The sequence below is a fragment of the Micromys minutus genome, assembly GCF_963924665.1.
Source record: "Micromys minutus genome assembly, chromosome: 17".
Classification (NCBI taxonomy): domain Eukaryota; kingdom Metazoa; phylum Chordata; class Mammalia; order Rodentia; family Muridae; genus Micromys; species Micromys minutus.
In genome coordinates, this window is record NC_137952.1 from 7,908,106 (window position 1) to 7,921,040 (window position 12,935).

At 33.8% G+C, this 12,935-nt stretch overlaps 1 pseudogene across 1 annotated transcript in view; it reads right to left on the reverse strand.

Annotated features, from left to right (window-relative positions):
• Positions 1-4,033: 4,033 nt before the first annotated feature.
• Positions 4,034-12,935, reverse strand: part of LOC308431885 (olfactory receptor 10AG1-like) — a 110,642-nt pseudogene continuing 101,740 nt past the window's right edge. The window contains exon 2 of the transcript in view: positions 4,034-4,722. The product of the transcript in view is annotated as an olfactory receptor 10AG1-like (transcript). The remainder of the gene's footprint in view (positions 4,723-12,935) is intronic.

A 12,935-nucleotide genomic window follows, 5' to 3' on the forward strand; every position in this document is an offset into this window, starting at 1 on the left:
AGTAGTGTGTTATGTATCTTAAGTTTTAAGTTAGCTGAGAATTACTCAGTGAAACTCTATCTTAACCTCACCTCCTGTAGCCTGGAATCTGAGACAGATGTATTGCTAAATTTTGGGGAAGTGAGAGCTATAAGCACTAAGCTTGTATACAAAGACCTTGTCTATATGAACAAACAAACAACAATGTGAGATTTGTTGAAGAGGTGGTAAATTTACCCAAATATAAAGTCACGTCTGGAATATTCTGTAGCTATTAAGTTTTTTGTTCTTAGCACATATAATAATATTAGTAAATAGAAGCCTTAGAAGTCAGTAAAATCTTCTCATTTTCAATGGGAAAAGAAATATCAGAAAGATAGTTGTCTTATTAAAAAGCAGAGTGCCTCCCAAATCAATGAAGTATGGGGGAACAGACACAACCATCCATTTGCAACACATAGGAAACTTTACATAGCACTTCTGTAGAGTTACAGAAAAAACAAAGTGAATTACTTAATAATGTTGAGGGTTTTCAATAGTCATGGAACCTCTGTATAGTATGCATCCTCATTCATATGACAGCATGGTTCAACGTGTTACATTAGTACCATTATTTTTTTCTGTTTAAAGCTCTATGCCCATATCTCCATTCATTTATAATTCTTAGTCTCCCAATCTCCTCTAATAGCACAGATAAATTCTCTTAATATTAAATAAATAATTTTTTTTCTGTATTCTATATTAGAAATACCACAACAGAGCAATCTAACATTAATGAAAACATTAGTAAAGGTAATGTTATAAAATAAAATAAAATTATTATTTTAGCCACAGATTTTGAAAAGAAATATTTTAGTATTAAGATAGTGACCAGTATCATTATCTCAAATTATAGTGTTTAGGATGCAACATGAATCAAAAGTTCATATTATGTGTGTTTTATCTTTAAATCTTATAACATGATTTGGTAAATCATTATAGTATAATGAATGGAAACTTAGAAGCAGTGGATTTATTTTTTAGTCTTGCATCATTTAAAAAGACTCATCTCTATAACTTGCCTTTAAAAATTGATATGGATGAAAACAAGTTTCATGGATAAAGGTATTAATGTATGTTTTTGTAAAAACTATATAGCTTTATTTTTTTCCAACATTATTTTTAATGATAGTTCTTAAATGCTTTAACCTCCCTTGTAGCCCACCACCCACCAGAAGTAGTGGAAAAGAAAGGATATAGGGGAAGTGGTCCTATATAGAAACATGCTTTGGAGCAACTCTTGTCTGTTAGTCTGGAAATGGACAATGCATTTCAAAGATTAGTATGTAGTGGCAGCTGAATTCGCTGGAAAACACATCATAGATACCTCTCAACAGTTAAGTTCAATAGAGTCAAATTAGGAAGATGGGAGACCCATAAGTGTTCTACAGTTAGCTGTACCAAGAAAGTCAAGCTCTCTTTCTGTCACTGCAGTAATTCCTATTTATACTTTCCATATATCATGTGACCTCCAGGTGCCCTGCCACAGCATGTGCATACAATTATCCTAAGTCCACAGACTCCTCACAAATGCAGCTCAACTATGCAATGTAAGTCAGACCAATATATGTGTGTTGTGTTAGGAAACAGGCTCTATCACATGTCATTTCATATGTTTGCTTTACCAGAACATTCTTTTCCCTGTGTCTACTTTGGAAAAATGTTCTTTCAGGAGTCTGCCTTAGTTTTTCAACTGTGTCCTCTTCAGGAAAACACTGCTTCATGCTTTTGTCCCAGCAAAAGACCATCCAACACAACTGGCTATCAACAGAAACCTTAACGTTTCAATTTCAAACTACGAGACAAAATAAAGCCTACCAATGTATGTGAAAGGGTGAGGGATTCCTCGTTATTTTGTCAGCACAAGGGTATCAGTTAAGGAAATACATAGAAAAGCTTCTGAAATTCACTTAAGGGAAACAGGTGATATTTATAACTGTCTACTGAGCACAAAGCTCTTAGAAGCAAAGATGAAAACAAGAGCTTCACGTCATCAATTCCTAAGAATTTGGAAGAAGGGCAAAGAGATATATCCAACAGAGATATAATCATCTAAATAATACATATCAGGCTGAGTTTAAACCCAAGTATATTAGGTCCATTCAGTGTTTGAAATAGATGCTTCTAAATATTCTAAGAGGATAATATAAAAAATGCCTCATTTGTATTCTCAACGGCATGACCACCTGCAATCTCAGCCATTCCCATTGTGTATCATTCCATTGTTCTGTTCAACAGTTTAATCTGTGAAACAATTCCAAAATGCAGCCTATTAATGAGAGTGAATGAAGTTTTCTACAGCTGACAATTTGGAGCAATAATCCCTGTCAGAGAAGTTTATGGAAATAACAGCTCAGCATGCTGGCTGAAATGGTTTCTTGTGATGAGTATTATGTTTCCGCTAAAAGAATGATGCCAATAAATTCTCAAAATAGACCACCAAGCATTATAATGGATGTTGTATCTTGCAGAATATCTCCAATCACCCCTGAGAATACATAGAGATTGGTTTCAAGATGCCATATATACAGTACAGAATCCATGATGTTTATATAAAATGTAGAATTTGTATTATAATATATATATATATATATATATATATATATATATATATATATATAGTCATAGGTATTAAAACCTCACAAATAGTTACAAGTCCTCATACTATTGAAATATAAAAATAAATCCAGGTTAAAACTTAATTAAATAAATTATCCAAGATACAATCTACAGACCACATGAAGTTCAAGAATTTAGAAGACTAAAAGGGGATGCTTTAGGCCTTCTTAAAAGGGGGAACAAAGTACTCACAAGAAGAAATAAAAGGACAAAGTTTAGAAATACCCCCTAAAGCTCCCAGAGACTAAATCACCAACCAAAAGCACTATTACTCATGGAGAGACCCATGGCTCCAGCAACATATGTAGGAGAGGATGGTCTTAACAGGCATCAAGGAGAGCTGTGAAGGCTCAATGACCCAGTATAGAGGAATACCAGGAAAGGGAGATAGGAGGGAGTGGGTGGGTGGGGAACATTCTCATAGAGGCAGGGGAGGAGGTATTAGGTAAGGGGGATTCTAGAGTTGAAACCAGGAAAGGGGATAACATTCAAAGTGTAGATTAATGGCAGTGTGATGAGGTGGGAGTGGATGGTTGGTAGTGGGAGCATCTTCATGGAAGCACGGGGAAGAGGAAATGGAATGGGAGTGAGGAAAGAGATAACATTTGAAATGTACTTATTTTTGATATCTAATAAAAATGATATGATATTGCTTTTATCTGAACCCAACATTAACTTTGGAAAATCTGTTGTTTTTTAGTCTACACTTAATAGTCCTATATACCAGTGGTTAATTTTACTCCATTTAAAGTTTCTGCTGGTTTGCGTATGAATGGTCACCATAAGTTCATATATTTAAATGATTAGTAATTGTAGGGTGGCATTTTATGAAAAGAAATAGGAAGTACAGCCTTGTTGGTGGTGGTTGTGTCCTTGGTGGAGAAAACATGTCAGTGGGAATGAGCTTTTATATTTAAAACATCTTAATCAGGTCTAGTGTCTGACTTTTCCTGCTGTCTTCAGATCCAATGAGTATTTCTCAGCTAATTATCAAGTAGCGTGCTTTCCTATAACCTACCATGATCACTGCCATGATAATGAACTAAACCTCTTAAACGTTGTCAAAATGTTGTTTGACAAGAGTTACCAATGTCATGGTGTATCATAACAGTAAGAGAACACAGACCAAGCCATTGTTATCACTGGAAAAATAAGGTTAAGTGTACTGACAGTAATGTCACCAAAAGTACTTGTAAGAATAGAAATAATAAATTTTATTTCTTCTCCAACATAAATTGGTCAGGTAATTCTAATGAATTCAAAATGAACCTAGTACTACTATAGTGTAACTAATTCTTTTTTTTAAAGGGCAAAATATACTATCAATTTATTTACTCACAAGATAAAATTTTGTTCAAATTAAATGTATAAAATATATGATATAATTTTTCTGACTTTAATTTTCAGACAATGCTAAAAATTTTGTAAATAATCTTCTCAATGCTCCTGTGACAACTTTTTTCTTTGGGCTATATATCAAGTGAGTGACAATTGGAGTCAAAACGTAGTAAAACAGAGAGAAAAGTTTGTCTGTCCCCTCATATTTACACGACTTAGGTTTTAAATAGGTGACATTAGCTGATCCTTAGAATAGAAACTCAGCTGTAAGGTGAGAAGAATAGGTAGAAAAGGCTTTTGTCCTTCCTGTGCTTGATGGCAACTTCAGGATGGTTGAGATGATCTTGCTGTAGAAGCAAAGATCAACATGAATGATACAGATACAATCAATATAGCAAAAATAAACACCACAATCTCATTCACAAAGATGTTCCCACATGTCAATTTGAATAGTGGAGGTATATCACAGAAATGATTGATTCGGTTAGATTCACAGAAGTGCAGAGACAAAGTCTGATATGTTTGACCAACTTGAATGGGAATACCAGTGACTTAGGAACCAACCATTAGCTTGGTACTCATGACTACAGGATACTGCAGAGGTTTGCTGATGGCCACATAACTATCATAGGCTATCACAGCTAGGAGGAAACATTCAGTGACACGGAGGCTAAGGAACAGACACATTTGTGTAGCATAGGCAAAATAAATAAATAAATAAATATTTCTTTCCAGTGTGAAGTCTAACTAAATCTTAAATAATGCTATGGACAAAAACCTGGAACTTAGTAGGTTCCTGAAGCTGGCTACATGATCTCATGGTAAATCTTACCCTCCTGCCACAGTTTCCCAACTTCTGGGATTACAGCAGCATCATTAAGCACTACGATTTTGTTTCATTTCTCAAAAGACATAAACAGGCTGGAGAGACAGCAAAGCAGTTAAGATCAACTGTGTGTTCCTTCAGAGGACTGAGGCTCCATTTCTAGTACTACATGAAAGCTCACACATATTTGTATTTCTAGTCCCTGGAGAAGCTGAGGACCTCTCTGGCCACCCCCATGCATTTCATGCATGTAAAGCATAGACATATATACAGGCAAAACACCCATCCACATTAAAATAAATAAACAAGCAAATAAATAAATAAATAAATAAATAAATAAATAAATAAATATGTGTAAGTTTTGATGACCTTACTTCATTTCTTTGTCTTCCATTTTAAACATGGCTTACAGAAATTCTAAAGTAGAATTTTATGTAGTTTTATGTTTTATGTACTGTCTACTCAAGTTAGCTCTGAGATCTATTGTTTCATCTTATAAGAAAGTTTAAAAAAATTATTTAAAGTTATTCCTAGTAAACCTAGACAGAACTAAGAAATGTTTGAGCTCTCTTGTTTCCATGTCTGAATATTGAAGAACACTATTTGATGCAAATAAATTTTATAAAGATTAATAACATTTTATACATAAAATTACATAATTTTTAATAGATTAAATGTTGCCTTTGAGGTACAGGGACTTTTTTTTTTTTGTTTGTTTGTATCTTTTTTATCTCTATCTCATTGGAGACCAGATATAAAATGCTTTGTCATAAAAAATATAGATTATTGTAATGATATTTTAAGAAGTTTTGAATATTGGTTTCTATAAAACCACAGGAATATAAGAATTTGCTTTTGTATGAATACAAAGTATAGGGCTGCTTTGGATATCCATAGCAGGTAACTATGATTTGACTTGTGCTCTAGTAGAAGTGTGACTATTCCATATTGCATAAAGTGTCTAAAACAGTGTGACACTTCAAATTCTTGAAAGTTTTTAGAGGGCACATATATAAATAATAAAACCTTGTGCAGCAGGTTGCGGTTGGTGATTATTCAGGAGTTTTAGTTGTGGTTTGTAAATAATCATGCTCAAAGAACAAATTAAAGGGAAAAAAAATTAGAATCTGGGATCTCTATATTTCTCTCCTTTGTCCTCCATTTTTCCAATGTAGTATATTAGTTGAAACAAAGAGGATAAAGAGTGAAAGCAAAAAACCCCACAAAGTAGCAATGGCCAGCTACAGTTTAAAGTAACACAGTAGGTTGAGTGGATGAAGTCTTCCTCATCTAAAGATGTTTTTAAAATTTTTCCATATACTGACAGTAAAACAATGGAATTTGTTCTCCTATAGTTTATTATAAAACATTAATGAGGATGAAATAGCAGTTTCTGAGGAATCTATTGTAATAATAGATTATACACTTTTTAATTTTTTTTTATATTAGATACTCTGTATTTACATTTCAGATGGTATCCCTTTACTTCACTCCACTCCCATCCTCTCTCCCCCTCCAGTTGCCTTCACAAAGATACACTCCCTTCTGATCCCCCTTTCCACACCATTGTCATTCACCTACATTGGGAAAACATGCCCTCTCTGTAACAAAAGCCTCTTCTCACATTGATGCCAGACACTGGATACACAACTGGATCAATAGGTCTCTCAAAGAGCCCGCAAAGGTTGGTGTTTTACTCCATGGGAGTTTTGGAGGGTTTGGTTGGTTGATAATGTTATTAACTTCCCATGAGTTTGGAACCCCTTTCAGCTTCTTAGGTCCTTTCTTTAGCAACCGCATGGGGATCCCTGAGTTCAGACCGATGGTTAGAATCAAGCATGTTCAGCTGTATCTATATGACTCTAGAATAGTCCCTGAGAAGGCTGCTGATTCTCAGGGTTGTTTTGATTTGCATTTTCTTGATGATTAGGGATGTTGAGCATTTCCTTAGGTGCTTCTCATACATTCCATGACCCTCAGTTGAGAATTCTTTGTTAGCTCTGTACCCCATTTTAATAGGATTATTTAATTCTCTATAATCTAGTTTTCTGACTTCTTTGTATATATTGGATATTAGTCCTCTATCAGCTGTAGAATTGGAAAAGATTCTTTCCCAATCTGTAGACTGCCATTTTGTCTTCTTAAAAGAGTCCTTAGCCTTATAGAATCTTTTCAATTTCATGAGGTCCCATTTGTCATTTCTTGATATTAGAGCATAAGCCACTGATGTTCCGTTCAGTAACTTTTTTCCTGTGCCTATGTGTTTTAATCTCTTCCCCACTTTTTTTCTAATAATTTAATTGTACTTGATTTTATGCACATATCTTTGATCAACTTGGACTTGAGCTTTGTACAAGGAGATAAGAAAGGAATAATTTGCATTCTTCTGAATGCTGACTGCCATTTGAAACAAGACCATTTGTTGAAGAGGCTGTCCTCTTTTCATTGAATGTTTTTAGCTCCTTTGTCAAAGATCAAGTGACTATAGGTGTATGGGTTCATTTCTGGGTCTTCAGTTTGGTTCCATTGATCTACTTTCCTATCTTTATACCAATACCATACAGGTTTTATCACAACTGCTTTGTAATATAGATTGAGATCAGGGATGATGAATCTCCAAGAAGTATTTTTATTCTTGAGAATAGATTTTGCTATTCTAGGTTGTGTATTATTCCAGACGACTTTGCAAATTGCCTTTTCCAACCCTATGAAAAATTGAGTTGGTATTTTAATAAGGATTGCAATTATTCTGTATATTATTTTTCTAAGATGGCCATTTTTACAATGTTAATCCTGCCATTTCATGAGTATGGGGGATCTTTGTATCTTCTGAGATCTTTTCACTCTCCTTCTTCAGGGTCTTAAAGTACTTGTCATATAGATTCTTCACATGCTTGGTTAGGGTTACCCCAAGGTATTTTATAGTCTTTGTGACTATTGTGAAGGGTGTTAATTCCTTAATGTCTTTCTCATCTTGTTTATCTATTTAGTATAGGAAGGCAGTTGTTTGGTTTGAGTTAATTTTTAGCTAGCCATTTTGCTGAAGTTTTTTACTAGTTGTAAAAGTTCTCTGGTGGAATTTTTGGGGTCACTTAAGTATACTATCATATCATCTGCAAATATAAATATTTTGATTTTTTCTTTCGAGTGTGAATCCCTTTAATTTCATTTTGTTTTCTAATTGTTCTTGCCAGGACTTCCATTACTCTATTGAATAGGTAGGGGAGCAATGGGTAGCCTTGTCTAGTCCCTGATTTTTATGGTATTGCTTTGAGAAAATCAAGAAGATCAATTAGCCCTTAGCCAGACTAACTATAGGGCAAAGAGCAAGTATCCAGATTAGCAAAATCAAAAGTGAAAGTGGAGACATAGCAATAGAAAGTCAGAAAATTCAAGAAACCATCAGATCTTACTATAAAACCCTACACTTAACATTGCTGGAAAATCTGGAGGAATTAAAAAATTTTCTAGATAGATACCATCTGGAGGAAATAGAAAGAGTTACAGACAAATACCAGATACCAAAGTTAAATGAGGATCAGATAAATCCTCTAAACAGTTTCATAACACCTAAAGAAATAGAAGCAGTAATCAAAAGCTTCCCAACTATGAAAAGCCCAGGACTAGATGGGTTTAGTGCAGAATTGTGTCAGACCTTTATAGAAGACCTTATCCCTATACTCTCCAAACTGTTCCACAAAATAGAAAGTGAAGGAACACTACCCAACTCATTCTTCAATGCCAGAATTATGCTCATACCTAAACCACACAACGAAACTACAAAGAAAGAAAACTTCAGACCAATTTTTCTCATGAACTTCGATGCAAAATTAATCAAGAAAATTCTTAAAAATCAAATTCAAGAACACTTCAAAGCAATCATCCACCATGACCAAGTAGGCTTTATTACAGGGATGCAGGGATAATTTAACATATGGAAATTCATCAATGTAATCTACCATATAAATAAACTTGGAGAAAAAGACAAAAACGCATGATGTTCTCACAAGTTGCTGAGAAAGCATTTGACAAAATTCTATACCCCTTCCTAATAAAATTCTTGGAAAGATTAGGAGTCCAAAGCCCATACCTAAACATAGTAAAAACAATATACAGCAAACCAGTAGCCAACATCAAACTAAATCGAGAAAATCAGGGACTAGCTTTAAATGCCTCCTGTGGGTTTTCTTAGACTCCTTTTACATTTTTTTTTTCTAGAATTGTCATTTCTCATTTCATGAAGGAGTCCTCTGTGGAGTGCATATGATTGAGTTTGGAATAGATCTAAATACTAAAAATAAGGTTTATGGTTTATAAAAATTTTTAGAATACTTTTATGACGAGACAGTTTTGCCTTTACCAATTGCTTGATTCTAGTAAGAGTAAAAAGAGTCCTTTACAGATGCATGAGGAACAGATTCATTGTACAGATTCAGTACAGATTCATTGGAACATAGGCAGCCTACCAACATTTGAGCCCCTGAAGAAAACAAGCAGTCCTTATTCCAGCATCTTTTGTAGTCGTTAGCATCTCATCCAGAGGTGGGACTTTGGCCTAAGTACTGTATCATGCGTTAGACTGAGCCATTATGCATTCTCCTGTGGGAGACCGACATCTAAGGAGTCTGTTTGGTCAGAGCAATGTGACATCCTAGTTCCTGTCAACTTCCATAAGCTGTCATTAACCTTCCTATGGAAGCCCCAAGTTTTAGAGAGGACATGGCAGATTGGCTAGGATTCACCACCGGAGGATTTAACTTAGAATGGCTTGCAAATTAGGAAAAGAGTTGCTGTGCACAACATTTATGTTACCTGTTGATTCTAAACTAAGATTGTGTGGTGTTTTTCTTCATGTGTCCACTCAGCTATTTAGCAGAGAGAAATGTAGGTGGTAAAACATGGGTTTGCCAGAGAAGTGCAGCCTAGCTAGCTATGTGAATTTGGATGAATGGGGCTGGTGTGGCACACAGTATAAGTACTTAGAGAGTCAGCTGGAGAAATTTCAGGTCCCTGAGTCAGAGATTCTGAAGAGATGAGAAAAAGATCCACTAGCCTCCCTGTTGGAAGTAGCCTGATAATTTTTCTTTTTTTTTTTAAATGTTTAACAGAACAGAGTATGGTTAATGTTATACGAAAATAGAAATTTGTAACTTCCTTATGATAATCATTGCCTTGGTATCTCATATACCATAAGTTATATAGAAGATTCACTTTTATATTACAACAATATCCTAAAGTGACATTAAGTTGTTCTGATATCTTCCTTCAAATGTATAGATGCCTTAAAATTTATTAATATCTTGATATGTTTCGAGATAACAGAATTTTAGCTGTTAGATTGATAATATTCTTTATTCACTATAAAAATTCATGTAAACTACATATAGTTTCAAAACAAGTAAAGTATCTGATGTTATCATAGAAATTATGAAAAGTAAAGTTTTATTTTTCTCTTTTAGTCAGACTGAATTTGAGCATAATTTAATGGATGCAAATTTGTGGTGAACCAATTTTTTGTTGCATGCTAAAGCCTAGGTATTTCTTTAGAAAATATGTAATGAAAATAGGTATGAATTATTGAGTAAGAAATAATTGATTTGATACTAACTGAATTGATAGTTGTGTTTTTATAATTTTTTTGTTTCAAAATTATATTCCTCAATTATGTTCTTTGTTAGTGGACATTTAAACCACATTATATAAGCCAATCTAATATTTCCACTTTTAATATATAATCATTTTATCAGTACTGTTTCTCTAGAGAGCCAGCCTAATCAAATGTTAACAGTTCTTGCATATATATGCATTTTAAATTTTGAATGTTGTTGGTTTTACTGCATTAATTATGCAAATGAAAGAAGTTTAGCACAAGCTTTCTCTATACTTAGCACTTATGGATATGCAAGTTAATATGTTTGTAGGTTTCTAAATGCAATCAGATAGGTTTTGATATTTGTATATTTTTTTCGGGGCTTATCATTTTGTATTGGATAACTAGGTTGTGTTCAATTCTTTGGAGAAGACTAATTTATGCTCAGCATTCTTCTGTTGGCTCCAACTTTTCATGTAGTGTTGAAGGCTCCTGAACTTTGCCAGCCCACTTTTTTTTTTTTTGGCTAATAGTATCAACCTTGTAGCTATCAGGTTTTTATAGCCAAGTTATTTACAGTTTAAGAATGTAGATTCTTACCCTTACTATACAAAAGTCATATAATCTTTTAATACAGCACCGGGGATTAAAAATTGACATCTTTGCAGGTTTATTCTGCAGTACCTCATAGATGAGAATATAACCACATTCAGAAGTGAAGAATTTTAGTGCATAACTGAATAATTGAAAAATAATTCATCATCATCATCTCTCCTTCCTTATCATTGTAAAAAATACAATTTTTTTACTCTTTTCAGATTTAGAAGATTTTTTTTACAGGAGAGTTAGATTCATGATCCTCCTGCCTCTGCCTCCTTCAGCAAATCCTACCAGAGTGTGCCACCACAACCAAGGCACATGCACCACAATGTTCAAAGCAGCCCTATTTATAATAGTCAGAAGCTGTAAATAACCCAGATGTCCTTTAGTAGATGAATCAATACAAAAGTTGTGGAATATTTTCACAATGGAGTATTACTCAGCTATCAGAAACAATGACTTTATGAAATTCGTAAGAAAAAAAATGGATGCATCTAGAGAATATCATTCTGAGTGAGATAACCCAGTCACAAAAGGACAGACATAATATGCAGTCACTGATAATTGGATACTAACCACAGAAAGTTCTGAATACCCCAGAAACAACTCACAGACTATATGAAGTTCGAAAAAAAAGAAAGGCCAAAAAAAAAAAAAAAAAGAAAACAAGAAAAGAAAATGTAAAAACATTATAGTTACTATTTACACACCAAGAAAACTTTGACTATTACACACCAAGAAAACTTTGACTATTTCCAGGTTACATCTTGTTTTACATGTACTTTATGCTCATTGTAACTAGTAAGATTTTAATGTATACTATCAAACCTTTAAACAAATCAAGTACAGACAAAAATGTATTTGCATACGTTTATGCATAAATGCTTAAAGTCTGTAAATTTATCTTTGTTTTTTTTAAAAATAAGGTTGTAAAAACAAGAGTTAGATTCTTTTATTCAACTCACAGTTTTGGAGGTTGTGCAAGCAAGGTAGGTAGCAAAATTATTTGTCTCTGGTGTGGACAATATGAGAAAGAAAATTGTTATTGAAGGTTGTTTAAGAATAGATCATAAAATAAACAAAAAGCCAGAGGGACAGAAAATGTTTAAGTCCACAATAGCCACTACAGAATTCCACTGGGTATTGACCTAGTTCCTTATGACCAATGTACCTTCCACGGGCCTCAACTTCTACTGTGATAATCATGGGTTCCACTGTCACACATATGAGTCTTTATGGTTCCCACCTCAGCAAATATACACAATAGCACTTCATGTGTACTCACTGAATAAAGTATTAGACTGAAATATCCTAAGGTTGCATCATGGAATATGTTGGAGAAGGAGGAGACAATGGGAAGTGTGTAAACTATGAGAAGATTTGTATGACAGGCACCCAGTTAGAAAACAACATTTACAATAAAAATGTTAATCTGATCAGCAACACAATGATGGCTATGGACTGTGTTGGTCTTTCTTCAATCAAATGTAACAGTTTATAACCAGAATACTATATTACCTTGCTTTTGTTTGTTTTAATGAAGGTAGATTCTAAATGGAAAAAGACTGTGGTCTTTGCTCCAATTTTATTTCCAGCAAAGCAATGCAGGGTTATCACATATTGTGAAAAGTATCTATTTAAAAATACTACCTGAAAAATTATAGATCTTACTGTTTCTAGTACTCAAATATTGTATTTTGGAATTAAGTTGCTTTAAACAAAATTTCTAGGTGCAGGATATTTTTTAGTGATGATTGACAAGTAGGAACATACTGGGCTCTCAGACTGTTTATCCCATCATGCATTGGCCATTGCTTAAATGTCCAGTAAGGATCTGATGGCTCTGCATGAACTAAGAAAGGTTTTTTTTTTCTTACAGCTTTATTTAAAAAAGAGATATACATGCAAATATTTTTAAAGCCACTTTGACATGACACTATATGA